We start from the raw sequence: 7,341 nt of genomic DNA on the forward strand, positions 1-7,341 counted from the left end.
GATCAAGTGGTCGATTCAGTTTCACAGAGAGTCGATCCCACTTTCCCTTTAGAGAATGAACTTCATACCGCTCAGGTTCTTCTTGTTACATCAGATTCTTCTATGCCAGGGGGCATTTCACCTGTTTCTACAGAACCCCCTCCAAGCACTGAGGTCTTTTCCTTTGATTGGAATAGACTGACAGAACCTCGTCTTCCTTCCTCCATCCCTTGCCAAATCATTGTCAAGGCTGGTGGTAGGGACATACATCGTACTCAGGTAGATGAAGGTGCTTCTGTTAGTATTTTATCCTCAACTGTTTGGAAAGCTTTGGGTTCCCCTCAGCTTGCGCCTATTACGCAGAATCTGAAAGCTTTTAACCGAACCATTAGTGAACCTTTAGGGATCCTTCCTAAGTTTCCTATTACCTTGGAAGGTAAAACTGTTTGTATTGATCTTATGGTAGTTCGAGGTCCCTTGGATTTCAATTTACTCCTTGGGCGAGACTATGTTTATGCAATGAAAGCTGTCGTATCGACACTCTTTCGCGTGATGTCTTTCCCTCACAATGGCAGTATTGTGACTGTAGACCAGCTTTCATTCCCTAGTCTTGTCTCAACTACTAATAATATGACGACCCTAAATGTTCCTGATTCTAAAGTGGTATCTACCCTGCCACGGGTAAATTATGTGGCAACTGGTCCCATGTTTTCAGTTACCGATGTAAGTGAGCCTCTCACTGTTTGCTCACCTTCCTTTGATTTAGATCCGGTAATTGACATGGAAAACTCTATGGGATTACTTGAACACGATGTTCTTATCCCTTTTGAGTCCCTTGACATGTGTTCCTTCCAAAGAAGTATTCTTCCTTCTGATGAAGACCTCTTGGAAGCCATGATCAAGGTGTGTCCATTGACATGTCATTCCTCCAGTTGGAAGTCATGATCAGTGTGTGTGAGGATAGTTTCTTCTAGTCTCAACCTCGTTAAAAAATGAAACTGGACGTCATGAGCATAGTTCCTTGTCTTGTGTCAAGCTCATTAAAAAATGAAACAAGGAGCGTGAGGAAAGTTCCTCTTACTGTGTCAACCTCGTTAAAAAATGAATCAGTGTGGTGAGGATAGTTTCTTCTAGTCTCCACCTCGTTAAAAAATGAAACTGGAAGTCATGAGCATAGTTCCTTGTCTTGTGTCAAGCTCATTAAAAAATGAAACAAGGAGTACGAGGAAAGTTCCTTTTACTGTGTCGACCTCGTTAAAAAACGAATCAGTGAGTACGAGGATAGTTTTTTCCTGTATCAACCTCGTTAAAAAATGAAACAGGCTAGCATGAGGATAGTTCTTTTACTATGTCAACCTCATTAAAAAATGAATCAGCTAGATTTTAGGATATGTAGGTAGATTATAGAAAGTAGGGTTTGAGGACAGTTCCTGTTACTGAGTCAACCTCATTAAAAAATGAATCAGGTTTGAGGACAGTTCCTGTTACTGAGTCAACCTCATTAAAAAATGAATCAGGTTTGAGGATAGTTCCTGTTACTGAGTCAACCTCGTTAAAAAATGAATCAGGTATGAGGATAGTTCTTTTCTTGTGTCAACCTCTTTAAAAATGAAACAACTCCCTTTTCAAGTTAAATATTGAAAGTAAACCTTCATTTCATCCAGCCGGTTGAATGCAATGAAGCCTGGGGGGCATGTACCTCATTTCGCATCATTATGCTGGGGGCATGCGAACTTTTTGAGCATAGTTCCTTGTCTTGTGTCAAGCTCGTTAAAAAATGAAACACGGGTAGGTTAAGTAGGTAGATTGTAGAGAGTAGTCATGAGCATAGTTCTTTGTCTTGTGTCAAGCTCGTTAAAAAATGAAACAAGGATTTTAGAGCATAGTTCCTTGTCTTGTGTCAAGCTCATTAAAAAATGAATCAAGGTTTTTAGAGCACAGTTCCTTGTCTTGTGTCCAGCTTGTTAAAAAATGAATCAAGGTTTTTTAGAGTATAGTTTTTTGTTAGGTAGATTGTAGAAAGTAGTTATGAGCATAGTTCCTTGTCTTGTGTCAAGCTCACTAAAAAATGAAACAACTCCCACGAGTCTTTCCAAGATTTTGAAAGTAAAGCTTCATTCCATCCACCTCATTGAATGCAATGAAGCTTGGGGGGCATGTACCTTGATTTGCATCATTATGCTGGGGGCATGTGAACTTGTAACAAGCATAGTTTTTCGTTTCAAGCTTGTGTAAACATGAAACCGAATCCGAGCATAGTTCTTTTCCTGTGTCAAGCTCGTTAAAAAATGAAACAAATCCTCCTCTACTTGAGTCGAGAGATTGACTAGATCTCGTAAATGTTAAGTTTGATATTTAGGTTAGTTGTTTCAGTTTTTGCATCATTTTCTTATAGTTTTAGGTCGAGTCTTTCAAACAATCTCGTTCATGAGCCTTCATTTCATCCAACTGGTTGAATGAAATGAAGCAGGGGGGCATGCGCTCTAGCAATTATGCTTAGGGGGCATCAAGCACAGTTTTCTCTCTGTTTCAAGCTTGTGTAAAAATGAAACTACTTTGAAGCATAGTTTTTATCTGTTTCAAGCTTTTGTAAAAATGAAACCTATTTCGAGCCAATTTCAGTTATTTTCAAGACTCGTTAAACTCATGAAAATACCGAGATTATTTTGCTATCTTTCATTCTCGTAAAACAAATAAAAATGCCGAGTTCTTTCCGTCTTTTCCTGCTCGTAAATTAAATTGAAAGTCGGCCACATGAGTATATTTTTATCCCTTTTTCGAACTCATTAAAATTTACGAAAAAGTGAAAACAATTAGTACATTTTTATCATTTTTTCGAACTCGTTAAAACTTACGAAAAAGTGAAACCTCAGAGTCATCTTTTAAGCCCTTTTCTGACTCCTAAAACATGAAAAGATTGCCGAGCGTTTCTTTTACACTCATTAAAATGGAATTAAAAGACGGTCCCCTTATAGCTCTTTTCTGACCGTAAAATCAAGAAAAGATTGCCGTGTTTTTGTCGTTTCAAACTCGATACGGAAATAAAACGACGTGTCCTTGATCGCTTTTTACTTTTCAGGTCAGTGACACTAATTATGAAAGTACTCCTTGGTCGTAAGATCAAGCGGTTCCCCCAGGTATTATTTTATACTTTTTCGGGCTTGAGGGACACAAATTTACGAAAAAGTTCAACGTGGAGTTTCCTTAAGTTTTTCAGACTCTCTAAAATTGAAAAACGCCGAGTTGTTCCTATACTGGGCTCGTTAAACTTTTACAGTAAAGGACCTGTTCAATTACAAACAGGAACGAACCACTCCTTCCTAGGGTTCGAATTTAAACTAGGTTGGACTCGTCCGAAGGATGAGCTTATAATCAAGCATATGTTATCCTCCTCAAGCTTGTTAAAAATAAAGAGGTACTTGCCAGAAATGGTGGGGGAAAAGAGAGAAGAATGAGCCTATTTGTTACCTTTTGTCTCAAAAGAAACTTTATTACCGCTCTTGAACACGACACTTTTTCATTCACCTGGGTTGGGAAATCTTTTACCTCACAGTTGACCAAACCACTTTGAAAATCTTTAACCTGGTTCCGGGGATTAACTTTGAGTTATTCGTCACCAAGCCATCTGTTGTGTCGTTATGTGTTCAAGAGGTCTGCAAGAAAAACTTTCATCTGCAAAAATACTTGTCATCCATTTGACCATCCCTGAGTCAGTCCTTACAGCAACATTTCTTCAACTTGAACAATGATTTCGTGTTGCAGGCTTACCTGCAACGAGTCGCTTTCTATCGACACCGACACATTATCTAGAAAGATGACTTAGGAATCGACAGTACCTTGAAGTCTGCATACATCAATGGCAGGTTTCTCGCCTTTGACGACAGTTTACATCATTGACTTTCGATCAAAGGATTCCGTGAAGTGTTCGACATCAAAACATTTATTCACATTTCACGGGTTGTGCTTGGTACTTTGAGAACCATTGACATTACTGGTGGTCTCTCTCACGCTTGTTAACAGTTCACATCATCGACTGGTAATCAAGTGGTTTCTAACATGTTCGACATCAAATCATTTAATCACATGGTTAGAATCGTACCAATTCAGGAAGTAGAAGTGAAGACCCTGGATCTAGTTCCTACCATCCAGGCTGCGAGGAGTTTTGTATTCATTGCCTATGTAGACTAATCATAAACAGATGGCTGCGTCCATACTGTGTCTACAAAAGTCTATAAAAATAATGTACTGCAAGATCATTCATGTATCAGAATAGTTAGTCCATTAGTTAAAGTTTTGAATCTGAGTATGGGAATGCCTACCTCAGTGATGATATAATATTATACATGTATTTTGTGTTGAAAATTGCAGGTTCCAACCAGGTCATCCACAAGACAATCCTTGAAATGATAAAGCGCTTCACCCTTCCTAGAATTATAAAACCCTAATCTATTCCAGGCTTCGCACTTTAGGGGGCAATCTGTTACACTAAAAAATGTCACCATGACCACTAACAGTTAGTATGACTCAAATCAACAGTCATGCTACCTCTTTTAGGCAAGTCTCATGCCTCTGTTATCCATCTCAAACTCAAAGAGGAGAGAAAGTCTTGTAAAAACAATGTTTATCTCTGGGGTCGCAGGTTCTCTCTAGCCTTACCTGCGGGGACGCTGACCATGTTCACAAAAACTGCGTCCATGGACGCTCTGTATGTTAAAGGACAGGTGCGTCCCTCTGTAAAAGGCAAAATGCGCGAGTTTTATCTTGAAAAAGTTACTTGTGGTTACTTCTAGAACATTCTAGAGGTCGGTTTGATGAAATGGATGCGCCTCCAGTTGGTTCATGTATCTCTATTAAGAGGGAACTTATCCCATCAATAAGGGAGCTATCCCACCCAAAGAGGGGGATTATCCCATTGATGGTGGACCTGAATAACCTCTTTACAGCACTATAAATAAAGACATTGAGCCAGAGGCAAGGGAGGTTGGAGCTATACATTTTCTTTGGGTAAATGCTGCAGGATTTAGGTCTTCCATTAGAACCTTTGTGAGGAGAGATTGTCTTTACTTGATTCTACTTGGAAGTGGGTGAGCTTTGTCAAAGTAGAGGAAAACCCTTGATGGACCCTGGGAGGAACTTGCACAACACCAAGGCCAGGTTGTAAGAGTTTCTTTGTTTCGTTATTAATACAAACTGGTTTATTTTTCTCAATAGCTTGTGTTAATGAGTTATTTCATGTGTTCCTTGGTCTGCATGTTGAATATATGTTTTATTATATGAAATGCAAGTGCTTGGTAATTGTTTGATTGTTTGTGGTTGCAGGAATTGACTTGAAGGAGGAGCTCATCCGGATTGGCAAGGACAGACTACAACAACAGCGTTTTGGAATAAGGTAAGCCTAAACACTTGTAGTTTTCATGTTGTAAAAGGTGTATTTAGAGAAAGATCACTCCATTTTGTCTTGTTTGTCATTAGAATGTCTTAGACTTCTAGGAAGGTCAGTCGTGTCCGCACCCTTGACCGATTCCGTGTGACATGACCTTCGACCAGAAGATTTTGCGTGGTGTTCGACGCCAAGTCCTTTATTCACACCATGTGAATTGTACTGCAGTACCTTGAGGGTCATTATCCTTATCGGTGATTCCTCTCGTGCTTATTAACGGTTTACATCATTGACCGGTAATCAAGCGATGTCTTTCCATGTTTGACTTCAGCGCAATTCTCACATGGATCGACTTGTACTTAGAGTGAAGATCGAACGAGTTTTGAAGACCCCGGATCTAGTTTCATCCATCTGGGCTGTGATATATATTCAGGAAAAATACAGACATTTGACATGTACATCATTGCAACAGATGATCATCCTACTCAAAGGATGATAATTTCGCCAAAATTATCAGTCTACCATCAGACGATCGTCTGTTCTATGTACAAAATGAATTTATAAAGCTGAGCATGGGAATGCCCGCCTCAGCTAGATCATGAAAGCAGTATGAATCATAATGTATTGTATTGTATTTTATTACAGGTCTCCTCCCAGCAGATGGATGAACTTCGGACCCTCCTGGATAAAGCATTTCACCCGATAAACGGCCTCATACTTTAGGGGGCAACTGTTATAGACATTTTTGTGCCTTACAGCACTGAGCATAAAATGTCCATAAACCAAGGGATCCAAAGTCCCTAAAAATGTTGTTCCTACCCCTAGAGGAACAAGGCAAACTAACCACAGCAATTCACAGAAGTTCTCCACCTGAAAACACTCAAAAATAAGCCAATTCTGGATCATGTCAACTGCTCCACTGAGCATCTACGCTAAATGTCAACTGCTACACTGGCTACCTGCGTTAAATGTCAACTCCAACACTAGCTACCTGCGCTGAGCAAGTTTGGACATGTGGCAGAGTCATTCCTCAAGGTGTCAATGCCCAGGAAGCTTCCAAAATGACACTTGCATCAAGGAATTCCACTGGTGATGAGTAAGAGGTTCCAAATCTCCAAGTGGAAGCAAGAACCTCCAAGTGGACTCAAGAACTGAGAGAGGGAGAGGACACTAGTCAGATCTCAAGCTGACTCATCCTCTCTCCAAACATCTATATATAGATCTCTCCTCCATGGGATCTAGGAGGCTGGAATTTGGTAATTGCAAAGAATTGTTGTTGGTTTGTGGCTGTAAACATTGGGTGTGTAATGCTTTGAAAGGATCTGAAGAAGGAATTCCATTCTGCTGGGAAGGAGATGCTGGATTGGAGCCCTATGGGTTGTATCTCTTCCTGAACCCTATTACTTATCAATAAAGCTATCTTGATTCTTTCCTATATGCTGGTGTATTTTGTATGATTGCATTAGTATATTTGATTTACTTCTAATCCTGAATCATTTATGAATATGTATATTTGCCTTTGTATTGTGTTCTTCTCTTGTCGCAAGTAGTTGTTCTCTTGTCACAGGTAGCTGTTCTCTTGTGATCTCGTGGTATTCAAGTAGTTTTTCTCTTGATCAAGCAAGGAGGCAAGTAGCTGTGGACACACAAAGAGAAGAGGATCTAGTTCGAGGGACAACCGGAAGATAACGGTAAGTCTGCCGATCTCTCCTCTTTCATATTTCATAAAGGAAGAAATCATAATAGTTGTATTCGTTTGTTGCTAAGGTGCTATCACACCTTAGGTGGATAGGATCGTCCTGCATAGGCATTTTTCCCCACAACATCTGCATCTGTATAAACAAGGTTTGCTGATAATTACTTGTTAGAAACTTAACTCTTAGCTTTCCTACCATCCTACTCCAATTCTTGATAGGTTGCTTACCAAGTCTCTTTCTTTCTGCCTGCACACCATCCCACCAAAGTGATGCATGGCCTTTTAG

Source organism: Pinus tabuliformis, chromosome 6 (assembly GCF_031772625.1).
Source record: "Pinus tabuliformis cultivar Carrire ecotype Pingquan chromosome 6, CPIR1, whole genome shotgun sequence".
Taxonomy (NCBI): Eukaryota; Viridiplantae; Streptophyta; class Pinopsida; order Pinales; family Pinaceae; genus Pinus; species Pinus tabuliformis.